Consider the following 18,100-nt stretch of genomic DNA (forward strand, 5'->3'; position numbering starts at 1 on the left):
TTTTCCCCCCTATGGGGATGATGTGCAGGGGGGGTCTGATCGCTCTGGTGGGCAGGCTTGTTGCGAGGGGGGGCACCTCAAAGCCCCCCTCCGCGGCGAAATTCCCCCCTCCCTCTCCTACCTGCTTATCCCCGGTGATCGGGGCTGCACAGGACGCTATCCGTCCTGTGCAGCCAGTGACAGGACGTCCCCTGTCACATGGCGGCGATCCCCGGCCGCTGATTGGCCGGGGATCGCCGATCTGCCTTACGGCGCTGCTGCGCAGCAGCGCCGTACTATGTAAACAAAGCGGATTATTTCCGCTTGTGTTTACATTTAGCCTGCGAGCCGCCATCGGCGGCCCGCAGGCTATTCACGGAGCCCCCCGCCGTGAATTGACAGGAAGCAGCCGCTCGCGCGAGCGGCTGCTTCCTGATTAATTAGCCTGCAGCCGGCGACGCAGAACTACGTCGCTGGTCCTGCAGCTGCCACTTTGCCGACGCACGGTATAAGCGTGCGGTCGGCAAGTGGTTAAGCAAATCCACGGTCGTGGGCACTTCTGAAGTTTTATGAAGCACTTGGGCTCATGAAGGCCGTCTGCTCGATACTGCACATGCGCAATAACGTTACATAGATGCGCCAGCGCATCATAGAGGGCACTCGCACATGTCCAGTATGCGGCGTCACGTCATCATTTGCCAGAGTGCTCCATTCTGTTTTCATTTTAATATAGTCCAAAACTTAAACATGTGGTTCAAATTCAATCAAAACTCTAGCACTTATGCTACATACACACTTGAGATAAAATTATTTGGAAAAGGAAAGACCACAGACCTATTTTAACACATTCCATACAGTATGAGAGCCATACCTACACAGTAGATTATATGGAGCTGAACTCCACATCAGATAAACACTTTCCACGATGCTGCACACACAGATGCCCGTACACATTCTAAAGATCATTATCTGCAATACACCTGTTAATGCAAAAGATCCATTCCAGCAATATGCAGTAATTGTCTATGAGATCTGCAGATCCTCATACACACCTTGATTAACAGATAATCATCTGGAGAACGGATCCACCAGGATGTATTTTCAGATCTGCAGATGAAGTCTGTTAAACAGCGTGTGTATGATGATCTGCAGATCTCATAGACTATGATTGAATTTAGCAGGAATGGATCTTTGGCAGGAACAGATCTTTTGAATTAGTACGGGCATCTTTGTGTGCAGCATCTTGCAAAGGTTGTATCTGTTGGTGGAGTGCAGCTCCATATTATATACTGTGTAGGTATGGCTGTGATACAACATGGAATGTGTTAAAATTGATCTGCGATCTTGCATTTGCCAAAGACTTTTATCTCAAGTGTGTATGCAGCATAACTTTTAAAATTAGTAATTCTTTGCAGTTTTTATTTAACATAAGTAGGTAGAAATAAAATTCCATGCTGGTGTATTTGTCAATGTAAACTACAAATAAAAAGTTCCTTTCTTTTACATTTAAACTGAATTAATAGGTATACATAGTCTGCCAAGTTTACTTTATTCACATCAATAACAGTTGTCGTACATAAAATGTGTTATATTTTAGGCATTATATTCAAATGAACATCACAAATAAGCATGTAGCTAGTCTGGTATGATCGTACTTTAAAGTATGAAATGCAGGATCCGCTGCATGCTTGTTCAGTGCCTATGGATAATATTAGAGGCAGAGGATCTGCAGGCCTACCAGCCAACTGTTATTGTTTACAAGGAAATAAACTTGGGCGTCTCCATATACCTATTTCCTCAGTGCCACTGTAAAGTAAAATGTTTTATACTTTATCGATGGATGAAGTTAAAATTACACTATTAATAGTAAACTCTAAAGCAACTGAACAATTACTGTTTGACAAGGACACTACTCTGAACACAATGAAACACAGATTACTGTGTTCACCCAATGTTGTCTATCAGATTATGGTGAAGGTTTGCGCTTCCCATCCAGAATTGTATTCTGCCTTTGTAAAATCTCAAGCTGATTTTCATGGACATACTTTAGATTTTCTAAGAGTAGACTCATAAGCTCATATATGTTTTTGGAAAGATTTAACATACGGTCCATATGTAAAGTAGTGTTTTTTTGTAACATTGCATCACTAATGTCTTGACTAATACTTTTGGAAACTGGCTCAGTTTCTTTATTGGAATCACTGTTTTCTATACTTTCTACACATTCTTCCTCGACTTCAGATTCTTCAACCACACATCCTGTCTTGTCCTTATTTTTTCCCTGCACTTCTATCTCTTTGGAGGGTGTATCATTACCCAATTTGTCATCGTCATTGGAAGACACCTCATATTCAACTATCCCTGAAACTAAGTTTTCTTTAACCTCTTTCTTTTTTCTTTCAAGACTGTAAACACAAGCATCGTAAACGTATTCATTGCACTTTGTGTAGTTTTTGGTTGCCGAGCGCTTTGGTCTTGTAGAAATTTGGTTGTTTTCTCACTAGCTACTAATTTATTAACCTCTTTTTTTTGTTTCTAATACCTTGTGCATGTCAACAGTAACTGTGATTTTTTTTTTTGGATGATTCAATCCCATTTCCAGGGTCTATGTTGTCACACACGTTAGAGTTTCCTTCACTTATGTATTCATCATGAGCATGATTTTTCTCCTCTTTTCTTTTTCTTTCCATGGGTGTCACGGACTCCTGGTTTTCCAGAGTCTGTTTTCCAATTTTTGTACCACTGGTGTTATCTTTCTCTATTTTTCCTTCTTTTCCATTTCCAATTTTATTTTTCTTCTTGTTTTTTCCCAGGTAAACACACTTCTTTGCTTTCATGTTCTGTACAAGAATTTTTAGTTAAATTATTATTGTGTAGAACTTATTAACACATTTCATATATATTGATACACTTCAACTCAGAACTGTGTATTCAGACTATGGGCCATATGCAATTCACTTTTTCAAACAACTTTCCTCACAGGAGATAATTTTTAATCTTCTATTTACATAATTTTTCAGCACTTTAAAAAGAAAACAAGTACAAAAAAGTAGTTAAAAGGGTACTATTACAATTTTTTTTTAGTATTTTGTTGTTCTCTGGTGTCTTAAAAGGCATTTTATTGAAAAGTTTCAAAACTTCGCCTAGGAGAAAACTCTGTAGAAAAATTAAATTGCATATGGTAAACAATCACAGAAAGCGCTGCTAAAAGGAGATTCAAGTAAAAAACAATACTTTAATAAAACAATAAAGGATTGGACAGAATTGTCCAGCTTTTTGGAAAAAATGCTGGTAGCATAAAATCACATGCAAATCGCATGAGATACTGAAACAGGTAAACACACCCGCCTCAGGTGTATATGTGCATATACTAAAACTGATAAAACTGGTTTAAAAACTGATGACGGACCTAGAAAAGTCCCAAACAGTGATCTTGTGGACAGGATCCCTCTGTCCTAAAACAGGGATTTCTTTAGATGTTAACAGTGGCTTGTTCCATAATGAGGAGGATTTTGATTTATCAGATTTGCATAGAGTAAAATACAATTGCTTCAATGTGGCAATGAGGTTAATCCAACTTGTGTGCGACTGCACTGAAACAATCTCACCCGTCTCGTGTTGGTTGAGGTTAATCTGTGTTGTTGCGCAGGACTGCGTCTTCCGAGGAGCCGCTCTATCTTACTGGCCCCGGCCGGCGGCACAGTAAAAGAGACTAGACGGAGGTGTCACGTCGGGCAGGAGTGCCCGGCTCCCCTATAGATGATGTGAGTATTTGGGTGGCAGCGGCACGCCGCTGAGCGGACTTCCGTAGTGAGGCTTGATGTTAGCAGCCGCTTGGCTCCAGCTGACCCCGTTCCCCACTGGTGGTGACGTCACACTCACAGCCTACGCTGACGTTTCGGAGGGAACGCCCCCCTTTCTCAAAGCTTGGCTGCTGGGGGATCTGGGGCTGGCTTTTTATGTCCTATGTAGCGCTGTCAGTTTTGCTCAAATGCAAATAATTCCAAGTCTTTATTTAGCCCGTGTGGAATAAGAGAATTTAAATTAAAAATCCACATTGTTTCTCTGCGGGACATTTCTGATACATAGTCTCCTCCTCTCCATGGTCTCTTTACTTGCTCCAGTGCACAGAATTTGGTTCCCTTAAAGGAACATCCATGTTTCATCTTGTAGTGTTCTGATAATGGGTGTTTCTTACAACCTTTTTTGATATTTATACAGTGTTCATTCAGTCTCTCTTTGAGGAATCTTTTGGTTCTTCCCACATAGTGTTTAGAGCATGGACATATTAATACATATATAACCCCCTTAGAGTCACAATTGGTAACATCCCTAATCTTAAATTTATCTTTACTGGTCATCGATTGGATTTCATGTATTTTTTCAATTGAAGAGTTGGATTCTCTACATGCTCTGCAAAAGCCACACTTCTTGAAGTATCCATCTTGTTTACCTTGTGTTGTGCTTTTTACGGTTGGGGCTAATATATTGCCCAGATTCTGAGATCTCCTAAAAATCTATTTTGGCTGTTCTGATAATATAGGCATCAATATGGGATCTTCCCTCAAAATGTTCCAATACTTGCCCACTATACTCTGAACTCTTGAAGATTGTGACGAATATTTCATAATAAGACATGGTTGCTGATCATTATGGTCCGTGTGAACCCCCCTCTCCCTCAATAGATCCTGTCTTACTGTACTTTTCGCTCGTTCTCTAGCTTCCATTAGAGCTTCAACTGGATACCCTTTTTGTTGAAATCTATCGTGCAATATGTCAGCCTCAACCTCAAAGTCACTGATCCTAGAACAGTTTCTCCTCAGCCTAAGAAATTGACCTCCAGGTATGTTGGTCAACCATTTAAGATGGTGACAACTATCTATATTAATGAAACTGTTGGTATCCACTGGTTTCAAATAAGTTCTAGTTAATATCTTGTCGTTTTCCTTGTAAATGGTAAGGTCCAAAAAGTTGACCTGTGTCTGGCTAGAGTCCCCTGTGAATTTGAGGTTGTAGCTGTTGTCATTTATCCACCTCATAAAAGCCTCCAAACTGGCTTTAGTGCCCTGCCAGATAAAAAATGCATCGTCTATGAATCTCCTCCAGAGCACCAGGGCGGCTCCGGGGCCCCCTGGGCCGTAAGGATGGAAGCGTTCCCAGTGGGACATATAGAGGTTGGCGAAAGAGGGGGCAAACCTCGTCCCCATCGCCGTCCCGGTGCCCTGGAGGAAGTACTGACCCTCATAGACGAAGTAATTGTGTTTAAGAATGAACTGGATGCCATCCAAAATAAACTGTATCTGTTCCTCCCTTAAGTTGTGAGCCTCCTCCAGGAAAAACTTCACTGTCTCCATTCCTTTGTCATGTGGTATGACCAGGGCCGGCCCTAGACTTTTTGCCGCCTGAGGCAAATTTTGCAAAAATTATTGCTGCCGCCCCCCCCCCCCCCCCCCCCGCCGCCGCCGCCGAGCTGGAGGGGTAGCGGGCAGGACGGGGAGGCAGTGGGCGGGGAGGACTCACCTCTTCCTCACTCGATCCAGCATGCGCCCCACTGACGTCATTTCCTGCAACGCCGTCCACTTACAATACAGTGGGCGGCGTTGCAGGAAGTGATGTCAGTGGAGCGCACGCTGGATCGAGGAAGAGGTGAGTCCTCCCCGCCCACTGCCTCTTACGAGTAGCGCTTCTGATCTATTTAAGGCTGGAGGGGAGCGGAGGACGGGGGACCCAGGCGAGGGAGGGGGGGGTCCGACCCCCCTCCCCGCCTCTAGGCCCAATACCCCTGTCCTGCCCGCTACCCCTCCAGCTTGGCGGCCGGCTCCCCGCACCCACCGACGGGCGGATGCCGCCCCTAGAAATGTGCCGCCTGAGGCAAAAGTTTCACCCCGCCTCATGAGCGGGCCGGCCCTGGGTATGACAGTGTACAGCGAGCTAACATCCACTGTACATAACCAGTACTCGTCCTGCCATCCGTAGCCATTAAGAATTCTTAAAAAGTGGCCAGTGTCTTTGATGTAGGCAGGAGTTTTCTTGACCAGTTCTTGCAGATAGAGGTCCACATAATGAGACAGCTGTGAGGACATAGAACCTATCCCCGATATTATCGGCCTCCCAGGTGGATCATGTAGACCTTTATGTATGTTTTAGGACAGAGGGATCCTGTCCACAAGATCACTGTTTGGGACTTTTCTAGGTCCGTCATCAGTTTTTAAACCAGTTTTATCAGTTTTAGTATATGCACATATACACCTGAGGCGGGTGTGTTTACCTGTTTCAGTATCTCATGCGATTTGCATGTGATTTTATGCTACCAGCATTTTTTCCAAAAAGCTGGACAATTCTGTCCAATCCTTTATTGTTTTATTAAAGTATTGTTTTTTACTTGAATCTCCTTTTAGCAGCGCTTTCTGTGATTGTTTACTAAGTTTATTCAGGTTTGGGACCCCTCTGCAGAGTCTGCAGCTGCGAGTGTGGGCGCTACGCTATATCAATTCAAATTGCATATGGCCCAATGAATCATACTCAAGAACTCGGATTTTGGGAAATCTTCTAAACCATGATTACGATTCAAAATAGTTATTTTCATACACTGATGATTTGTAGTCTAATTAATTTTATACAAAATAAACATAACTGTTAAATATTTAAATAATTAGTGGAAGTAGAGGAGACTAAGTAGTCGAACTACAGGCTTTTGAATTGGATCCATTTTGGGTCACCCTAGTTGGATTTTTTGTCTGAATACTGTTTTTATAAAGTAAGTCGTGACAGTAATACTGAACATTTTTACTAGTGTCCAGTACGTAAAGGTATTAAGGGTAGCGCTGGATGTCATGATATCAATCTGTGCATAAGCTTGTGGGCTACATACAAAGTATGTATAATAGCATAAGAGTACAATATACACGATCAACCAAAATAGAAATTTTCAAGTTCTCACACAGGCGAAATGAAGAGAAAGGTCTATGGAGGCTTTCATATTTTTTTAATTTAAGTGTAAAAAATTTTACAGGCAACCATGCTTAGCCACTGTCTACAATATTATAAAAGGTATTACACCTATACTAGCATGAACCAGATACGGATTTGTATTATTAAAAATCATATATTGTATTAATAGCTGCGTTTTTGTCTCATGGGTTATTCTCAGGCTACTGAAGACAAATAGAGCAGCATTGATGCCAGGCAACTGAAATACATTTAAAGCAATTAAACATGGAAGCCTCCATATACCTCTTACTACAGTCGACCTTTAAGTTTCATGCAAGATAACAAATATCACAGACAGCAAGGCAGAAGCCATACTAACTAACAGCTTGTTAAATAAGCCTGATTAATTGTGTGTTCATTCCATTTAAATGAATTTATATCCAATGTGTAAACAAATAATCTTGCTTGTCAAGGCTTAGGTACTCTATTTTGACTATGAGATGCTAGGGATATTGAACTACCAATGAACTGGGCCGAACAGGGTCATGGGTGTACCATTTCATTTTGCGGAGGAACGGAAGTAAGATAAAAAATGCTACATATAACATTAGCTATCAAAATTGTAATATTTTAATAGTGCAGCCACTCAAAGTTGTGCTGATTGAACTGGTTTGTTTACTTATTAAACCAATATTGATTTTTGTGTGAACATGAGTAAGACATACAACTAGCTATATTTTACTCTCATTCCATATGTTTTATAACACAATACTACACATTAGACATTATTTAAAATTTTTCTTAAGATTATTATTACATTAAGGGCGTTATCTGTTAATACACAGTGTACTATATAGACTTGTTTCTTACTTTTTTGGTTAAATACACGAGGTCACGATTTCATTATTGCTATTCTTGTTATGGGCATTAGAACAGAGCTACTGTCATTAAATTCTATTTAAATAAAAAAAAGGGCAAAGTAATGATACAAGACGTAAAAATTTGTTTAAATTAATAGGGAACAGACCATCAACTTAGAAGAAGAATGATTTATGTCTCATTATCCCACCCAAAAAAATTTGCTACGTGTTATTTGTACAACTGTCATAATTTTTAAACGTTGTTCTTTTCATTTCCATCACATGATGGAGTCATGTCTGCTTATTGCCAGAAATTTAGAAAAAAAAATTAAAATCAAGTATAAAATTATTGTTACTATATTCACACTGCACTATTGGAATGAGATTAAACTGTAAAATATGCTTATTGATATGTTAACTATAACATATAGATTGTGATAAATATTAACCTTCTTCATCCAAACTCTCCAAAACTTTGGATGTGGACACCACATTCTCAATACTTTCATTTTCCAAACCTGCTTCATTTTCTGTACTAAGTGCTCTCTTATACACTATCTTCTTTGCTGAGGATTTCTTCTTTCTTTTTGTTCCTATAAAAATAAAAATTTTAGATAAAAAAAATTGAACACTGTACACTATGTGTTAATAGTATTTGATACTATATTGAATTTCACAATGACAGTTGATTTAAAAAAATATTTATCAATATAATAAATATTTTCATACCAAAAAAAGGGGTTTTTTTATCCTTCCAGAAATAATTAGGGATTTTTTTTTTTTTAAAAAAACAGTCTGAAAAAATATCAGGGCTGTGGTGTCGGAGTCGTGGAGTCGGAGTCGGAGCAATTTTGGGTGCCTGGAGTCGGAGTTGTAGTTGGGAAATAATGCACCGACTCCGACTCCTAATGAATTTTAAACTGGAATTAAAATAGAAAATATGGTACAATGTTCTATTTCTCAGATAATAGTCATAAAAATAATGTATATATACAGTCAAAATACAGTAATAGCTGTGCTCAGTCCACAAAAATTAAATAAGGCAATCAAAATTAGTTACTTGTGCTGCTTCAATAAAGCAGTCCCCATATTTTTTAAGTCAGATATACGTATCTGATTTTGACTGTACAGTATATATGATGTGTACACAGGAACATCTTATATATATACTACATAACATCTATTCTGTAAGTATAAAGCCTGATGTGTAGCCGTGCCATTAACAGATGGTCAATGAGATGGAAATAATTCAGCATGGATGCTGGTTTATGCAAATGTATGGGCTCTCTTTGCTCATGAAATAAAAAAAATTGATATGTTGTTAAAATTTGGTTTGGTGACTACAAATTACAGGGTACCTGAGACGGATGAAAATTAATTTTTTTTATACACACCTGGGGCTTCCTACAGCCACCTTCAGGCCAATCAGTCCCTCGCTGTCCTCCTCCACCACCTTGATCTTCTGCTATGAGTCCTGGTATTTCAGCCAGTCAGCGCAGTCCAGCCACGTGCCGCTCCCACAGCCAGGAACATTCTGCACCTGTGCAATAGTGCTGCGCAGGTGTAGTACGCTTCAGGCGGCGGAGTGTGTGCATGCACACTATGACAGACTGGCTCAAGTACCTGGACTCATAGCAGAAGATGCAAGTGGTGGAGGAGGACAGCGAGGGACTGATTAGCCTGAAGGGGGCTTGAGGAAGCCACAGGTAGGTAGAAAACTTTAATTTCATCTGTCTCAGGTTTACTTTGTTACACAGCAGTACTATACTCTACATATGCACTCCCCACAGAGCTGGAGGGAATCCACTGAGAATGTTGTGCACATTGAACACAGAGGTGTTGTCTATCACCCATAAACCTGGTTCAGATTGTGCATGAAGAATGTGTAATAGAGGAAGAATCTCCTCATTCACCTGCAGCGTACCTGCACATCACTCTTACATGTACCCACAGTTACATTGCCTAAGGCCTGATCCATGTTCAGATTGTACATGAATAATGTGTAATAGATGAAGAATCTACTTGTTCCCCTGCAGAGTATCTGCACATAATTCTTACATGTACCCACAGTTACATTGCCTAGGGGCTGATAGATGTTCTTTGTTATGGTTTGTACCTTTTACAAGTACTCTTACCAAGGACTAGTTTTATTACAAAGTGAATAAATATAGTAGTCTACATATCCTTCACACTTCAGTTGTCTCTTAAATTCCTAAGTATTGCCAGTTAATAGACGAATTTCACGTTACATACTGTTAATCAACAAAATTGTAATATGCAAATTAAAGGAGTCTGAGTCGTCGAGTAGTCGGAGTTTGTGGAATCCTAAACTGAGGAGTCGGAGTCGGTGGATTTTTGGACCTACTCCACAGCCCTGAAAAATTTTGACCTACATACCCAGGTTATGTTAATATTTTACTCACACTTTACATAACATGTGCAGTAACCACATAACGCCTTGGACATAAGCTTTAAAAATAGATAACTGGTGGCCCAATTTTTGCTGCATGTGCAAATTTATTGCTACGGAACAGTTAGGCAGACACTATAGAAATTGTATATTTACAGCCATCAACATCAGTACAGCAGGAAAATAAAGATGCAATAAACAGGTAAGTTCGAAATATCTTTTATTCCCTGTGCTCGGTTTCATTGTGTACTGCTCAACCTCATCAATCAAAACTATGATAAAATAAATACTTGAGCATTCAATGTGCCTTCTCACATCCATCGACATAGGTCAGTCTTTGTTAAAAAAATGTACATTCTTACCCAAGCCTGCCCCCATGTGGTTATATTCATGAATTTTTTCAACTTTTGCAATACATAACATTGATAAAGAATACTCAATAATTGAAATTTTAAAACACAACTAGAATAAAAAAATAAAAAAAAATTTATAAAAAAAAAATTACAATTTTAGAGAATTACACGCACTTATTTTATGGTCTCCCAGTTATCGGGTAGTCCAAGAGTATCACCTGCTTTTAAAATCCATGATGAGATAGTCTTCAACAAATCCAACGCACTTTGCTGTCTTATGACTGCTAAAGGGGCCCATACACCTAATGATTTTACCAATGATATACAGCCGATCCTATCACAGTGATGAAATCGGCCGTGAAATCGCCGTGCATAACGCTGATAGACCAATCATTGTTCCAGTGACATCAGATGTTCACGTTGAACCATCCGTGAGGAAGAGTTTTATCGATCGCTGGCGGGTCGTGAGTGCATGGCTAGCGTTGGGCAAATTCACAAAGACCAACACAATGCAGCGGATATACATTTTCTGTTCCGCCACTAGCATGTTCACCACTGTATTGCATACGCTCCGAAATATGGACCTTTTCACCAGCTACACAGAACTTTAAAGAGACTCTGTAACAATTTTTTCAGCCTTAGTTCTTCTATCCTATAAGTTCCTATGCCTGTTCTAATCTGCTCTGGCTTACTGCAGTCTTTCCTAACTGCACTGTCTCTGTAATAAATCAATGTATCTTTCCTCTGTCCTGTTTGTCGGGCTAAAGCTTGATTGTGTGGAATGTGCAGGGCTGCTTGTGATTGGTAGAAGCGATATACACCCTCTGCAGGCCCCCTGCATACTCTGAATGACTCATACACTATGCTTAGCTGAGCCTATTAGAAGCTGGTTAGTTTGTTTGTAAACACTGCCTAAAACTGTTAATTACAAGCCAGGATTGCAGCAGAGAGTGGCAGAAACAGCACAGAGGGGCACAGGAGAAAATAATGAATAGAATGGTATGCTTTTTATTGTAAGAATATTAGAGTACAGATTCTCTTTAAGTCCAGGCAGGAAGGGTAAACAGTACAGCGCCATCCACAGTTTAAATTTACCCTAGCCCGGAAGTTCGGTAGCTGAAGGAACGGTCCACATCAGGGAGCGTACAAGAAAACAGCGGGGACCTGGTTAGTTGCGCCGGGGGAACAGGTAATGTATGCGTGTGAAGGGTGCAGCAACTGCAGCAGCTTCACATATTGTGATCTGTTTCAGAATTAAATCCAATCACAATCTGTTTGCAGTAAAGGCAGTCATACGATCTGGATATCAAACAGCATGTCACGGATGTCGGCTAAGCGTCTCTCCCTGTCACACGAGTCATGCAGTGACAGTGATGCGTCAATGCAAATACTTTGCCTTTTACGTACACTATCTATAGCCATTATCAAAGTGTCACTCACAGGACAATGTACTGCACTACAGCAGAGGCACAGGTGTGACAAAGTAGGCAGGTAAAGCACGCAATTATGCTTGTGCATCCGCCGTCAGTTTTGTACATTACAAATTCTTTTATTTTTTTTTATTTTTAATGTAAAACAAAATAAAAAATTACCTTTCCTACGGCCTAGAGTTGGATTTCGAAGGATAGCTTCGCGAAGTTTTCTCTCCCATTTATTGTACTGAACTGTAGTGTACTTTTCACGAGATATCTTGTCTTGTACTTTGGACTTGCAGTCCTGAAACCTGCGACAACAGCTGAACGGTCAATTTGTGAAACTGAAGATACCTAAAAAAAAAAAAAGTCATACATACCTTACTTTACGTAATTCTTATAAAAATACAGGTGAAATTAACTGTAAATAGATTAGTTCCCCAAAATAACTGTATAAAGATATGATGCGTTTTCTTGGTGAACTTTACACGTACAGTGAACAATTTCTTTGTATCTGTTTTAGGTATTGACAAGATCGTGGGAGGGGGCAACAAATTGGGCCTGTTATATGCAGCTTCAACGCCTGAATAGCTTCTGGTATAGAAACATTCACTTTAGAATAGCTAGATATGTTTTCAATAAATATGTAAAAGCGTAATAATCCGCACCACCTTCATGCATGTATCTTCATTTATTGGTAGAAAAAGACAAACATATTAAAAAGAACTGCAGGGCAAAACAGTCCGCTGTTTCGGGCTACCTGCCCATCTTCAAGTTGCCCAGTTCTGATTAAAACACATATCAATGCACACATATATATACATCTCATCCAATCGTAGGAGGTATACAAATTAGAGAACCTGATGGAGAACTGATCATTTGCATATATTGACCACACCTATAAGGCCACAAAGTGAGCTGATTGGCTAAAACCGATTTTCAAATTCCCAGTACAATGTAAATACAATAAAGATCGTTCCATATCTCACAGTAATCAGATCTCTCATGATCTATATAATTATATAGATCATGAGAGATCTGATTACTGTGAGATATGCTGATAACGATCTTTATTGTATTTACATTGTACTGGGAATTTGAAACTCGGTTTTAGCCAATCAGCTCACTTTGTGGCCTTATAGGTGTGGTCAATATATGCAAATGATCGGTTCTCCATCAGGTTCTCTAATTTGTATACCTCCTACAATTGGATGAGATGTATATATATGTGTGCATTGATATGTGTTTTAATCAGAACTGGGCAACTTGAAGATGGGCAGGTAGCCCGAAACAGCGGACTGTTTTGCCCTGCAGTTCTTTTTAATATGTTTGTCTTTTTCTACCAATAAATGAAGATACATGCATGAAGGTGGTGCGGATTATTACGCTTTTACACTATTGAATCCTGTGGTGTCCGGGATTTTTCTCCAGCACACCTACCATTCCTGACTGGATGGCATGCCAGTGAGTGCTACTCCATACATAGAACTTCAATAAATATGTATTCGCTTCGTTTTGCTAGATGTTCATGTATAACATTTATTTAAAATCCCCCCCCCCCCATGAGGTGCAAATGCAAGCCAATTAAGCATCAGGAAGTGCAATTAAGCAGTACATGAGCAAAGGGAATTAGTGCCGGTGTTGTGTTTCTGATTACACTTCCTGTGGATTTGCAGTGCACCGCATGCGCACTAGTAGACTGTGCGGTGGCTTTTACTATTTCATAATGCTGCTGATGGTAACATTATAATTATCTCTGCTTACACACATCCTACACTCCTAAAATTTTAAAGGTAGGAAGGGGGACCCCAAACTACATCTATAAAAAATTGCAGCCCCCGAGCCCCACTGCCTCCAAAGTTTCATTTCAAGAATCTATCTCCTGAACCACTGGTGCTCGGTGGATGCAATATGGCATACAGTTGGTTCGGGGGATCCATTCCCTTCTATGAAAATTTGAATAGTCTACTATATATGGAAGCATAGATATTTATTATGTTAACATCAGCATCAAAATTATCTTCACACTGTGCATGTGTACTACTCTATGTGGTGGCGAGCTTCAAGTTAGTGCAATCATACATTACACCAGTATTGTGTCCTAGTAGGCTGCCTGTTGATTTGCGCTTCCACACATGTGCAGTTGTAGACTAAGTCCACTATTCCGATAGCATGATGATGCTGGTGTTAAAAAATTGTCCCAAAAAAAATTGCACCAGGAGATATTACACTAATCATATTTTGAGGGTAAGGAGTGAACACCTGAAATACATAAAAAAAAAGAGAGATTGCAGCCTCCCTGATCCCTGCTATTCAAGGAGATAGATTAGTGAAAAGTTTCTTATGAAACATTTGGTCTCTGGTGCAGAAATTGTGTAGAATGTAGTTTGGGCTGTTTCCTCCCTACAATAAATAATATTGTAGTGTAAGAATTGTGGAAGCGTAGTTATGTACAATTAAACCACCAGAAGAAAAATTAAACTCACAGTAAGCATGCATGATACTCGTTATGTAAGGGAGCTTTCGGCCAGGTGTAAAGATTGATAGCACCGGTCGTAAGCTTCCTTAAAAACTACAAAACTTTTCCTACTGTAAATATCTACGCCTATACAACTATTACACTCAGATTATTTTGTGGGTAGAAAGGGGACACCACCATAACTACATTAATAACTATCTTCAGCACCCTAGACCCATTGCTTCCGGAGATTGATTACAGAAACCTATATAGGGAACCAGCTCTGCTCTGCAGCAGAAATTTGCCAGAAAGGTAGTGAGTGGTGTCACTTCCATGCCCTTAATTTGTGGAGTTTAAAAGGTTTTGGAGTGTAGATAGGTTGCTATTTGTAACATCATTAGCATCATTCTAAGTTACATGTGTCCACACATTCTGCTAATGCGCATGCGGCCAGCAAAAATCAGTATTCAGCGTACTTAGACACAACAAAGAAATATTACAATTTATCCATTATAATTCTTCAAATCAACATTACAAGATGTAAAACCTTGAGTGAAGGAAATAATGTGAACACCTGTCAATATCTCTAACTGACATAATAATGTAGTACTGGAAACATGAATTCTGTAATGTAAATAGTATTGTACACTCAAATACTACTTACTCATACTACTTAAAACTCATATCCCTGCCTACCAAAGCTGTGTCAAACTTCAACTTGCTAAAAGGTTCATTGGCTACTTATGTAGGATAAGGACAACATGAGGTATTAGTACGCAAAATTTCAATCTCCACGCAACGCTGAAGCTAGAGAAAAATTATTAAAAAATATATAGGGAAGCAGTAGGGCATGTGTGGTGGGATTATGCATATAGGTAGTTTGCTCACTCAAAATCATAAATGGAAATGTTGAGTAATGCATTATGTAATTATGCAAACAATTTGATAAGTTAAACACAGAAAAAATTAATGACGTACTTAATGTTCAAGCACAGTATACTACTGGGCATGCGTGGCATATCAACTTAACATGCATCTTAATAAGACACAACACCAGCTTCTAAGACATGACAATATTCACTTTACTATGCATTGCTCTGTATGGATGATTGTAACATTTCTGTGGGTTCTTCGCAACCTAAGCCACACAACAGTGGAGGAAAGAGCAAAGATTTAAATTAATACGAATGCTATTAGTGTAATGATGAATTTTATCCACACTCGTGCACTATGCATTTAGGTACAATATTTAATGTACATAATTGAAAATCCAGTCCGATGCTAGCAAAAAATATATTATTTGTATTTATTCATTAAAAGAAATCTTCTAAATTTTAACATGCAAACATTTTAAATAAATTAATAACTACTAAGTACCTGATTGTAGAAATAAGTATTTGATTTCAATGATGTAGCAGAAACGGTGTAGTGTCAGAACGGGCAGCCCCGCAGGTTGGGCCGCTCTGTTGCTTCTGCGCATGGGGCTATGGGACGTGCGTGCTACGTCATCCTCCACCGCTGCAGTTTCGTGTAGTGTGATGAATGTGTATATTTCAGTGCTGCTCTGCTTTATCACTATACTACACCCCTTGTTCGCCACTGTTATGTCATAATAGGCAGCCCGAGAGCAGCCCAGCTCGCTGCAGAGGAAACGTCATCGCGTACTACAACATCGGGATACACGTCTTCAGCAGAACAGCGCATGCCCGTTTTTCTGCTGCTCATTTGTATATAAACGTTGTGGCCGCCTCCATCCACCACCGCAGAAGGGGCGGCGAGCAAGGGGTGTACTATAATGATAAAGCAGAGCAGCACTGAAATATACACATTCATCACACTACACGAAACTGCATTGTTGGAGGATGACGTAGCACGTACGTCCCATAACCGCATGCGCAGAAGCAATAGAGCGGCCCAACCTGCGGGGCTGCCCATTCTCACACTACACCGGCACTATCACTCAGCAGAACCAGTCAGTATGCACTCATAACTACGAAGTTATTATACACTATCTACTTCCGTTCAGTGTAAATACAAGCCACTTCCGCTCATTCTCAACTGTTGGAATCGCCCTCTTACACGCCCCTCTCAGTGTGGTATCACTTGTAGGGGCGTGAATAGGAGGAGTTTCTTTGGCGAATAAGTGAAAAAAGGAATCTCATTTATTAAAACAGCTTAAGAAGAACACAATGCAGTACACACCGCGTGAACCTTGTGTCCATTTTGTTATTTTAATAAAGTTTTGTATTTAATAGCGCTAGCAGCGCTGTAAATATTCTTACTGTAATACATCAAAGCATATAAAATCTAAATAACATAATTATTTATTATATTATAAACCTCTACAACCCTTTTTTTTGGTAAAAAATCACACTGTACTCAAATTCTAGTCCCCCAAAAAAAAGTACCGTATATACTCGCCTATAAGTCGAGAAATTTAGGACTGACTCAAACTATAAAAGTGGGGGAGGGTCGCCTTATACTTGAGTAGTCCTAAATTTCACAACTTATAGCAGAGAATTGTAGGGGAGCCTCTTTCTCTCCCCTTACTCAGTCCTAACGCTGGCAGCTTTCCAGAAATCCCCCCTCCCTCCCATCACCACATAAAGGATGGTCTTCTCCCCCTCTCTCCCCCCTCTGCCGCAGTCATCTAATGGTCAGCGCTGAAGTGGAAACTCACTGATTACACAGCGAGACATCCTCCCTTGTCCCTCTGCTCACGCTGGTCTGTTTACAATACCACAGCTACGGCTCCGATGACACATGAAATCACATGACATCGGAGCCGTAGCTGTGGTATTGTAAACTAACAGACCAGAACGAGCAGAGGGACAACAGAGGATGTTGCGCTGTGTAGTCAGTGAGTTACGTTTCCACTTCAGCGCTGATGCTGCATTGATGACACAGAGGGCTGAGCGAGAGGGAGAAGAAGCCATCCTTTGCGTGGTGATGGGAGGGAGGGGGGCTTTGTGGAGAGCTGCTCGGGAGGGAGTGAGTGAGACGGGGCCCTTTCCTTGGTGGTGGGAGGGAGGGGGGAATTTCAGCAAGCTGTGTGCTGTAGCACTTTGGGGAAGGGGAGACAGATGCTGGCTGCTGCAGCTCCTGTAAAACAGGGGACACACAGCTAGGGGACATAGGGGCCACACAGCCAGGGGGACATGGGCCACATAGCTACAGGGGCCACACAGCCAAGGGGACACTGGGGCCACAAAGCTAGAGGGGCCACACAGCCTGGCGGACACAGGGGCCACACAGAGGGGTCACAGTGACCACACTGAGACATCCTGGTGCCAAGTGCAGTCTTTAACTTTCCTGGGTAGACTTGTACTTGAGTAAATAAAAAAAATCCAGCTTAAGAGGGTCAAATATTGGGGTCGACTAATACACGAGGTCGACTTGTATCCGAGTATATATGGTAAGTCGGATTTCCTAGCCCACATACACAATGCAAACTCATTAATGAGTCTGAAGTGCCCCATACGTATTCAACTAGAGAGCAATTAATTTCATATTACACTGTAAAATAATTGATTGTCATTGACAAATACTTATATAAATAAAGTAAAACCACTTGACATAACATATGGAATGTACGATGTCATACCTAATTCGTTACTTTACAAGTTTTTAAAAAGTATTTTTTTTTTTGTTAAATATATTTTTAAATAAAGCATTAAAACATATCTGAAAATGGTTTT

The 18,100-nt window shown here is 40.3% G+C and overlaps 1 long non-coding RNA gene across 1 annotated transcript; it reads right to left on the bottom strand.

Annotated features, from left to right (window-relative positions):
- Positions 1-456: 456 nt before the first annotated feature.
- LOC137570943 (uncharacterized) lies at positions 457-17,119 on the bottom strand. Its single transcript, XR_011031250.1, has 4 exons — positions 17,083-17,119; positions 12,125-12,298; positions 8,219-8,362; positions 457-2,819 (listed from the first exon to the last, which is right to left on the bottom strand). It is a non-coding gene; the product is annotated as an uncharacterized lncRNA (long non-coding RNA).
- Between the last annotated feature and the right edge of the window lie 981 nt (positions 17,120-18,100).

This window comes from Hyperolius riggenbachi, chromosome 4 (genome assembly GCF_040937935.1).
Source record: "Hyperolius riggenbachi isolate aHypRig1 chromosome 4, aHypRig1.pri, whole genome shotgun sequence".
Taxonomy (NCBI): Eukaryota; Metazoa; Chordata; class Amphibia; order Anura; family Hyperoliidae; genus Hyperolius; species Hyperolius riggenbachi.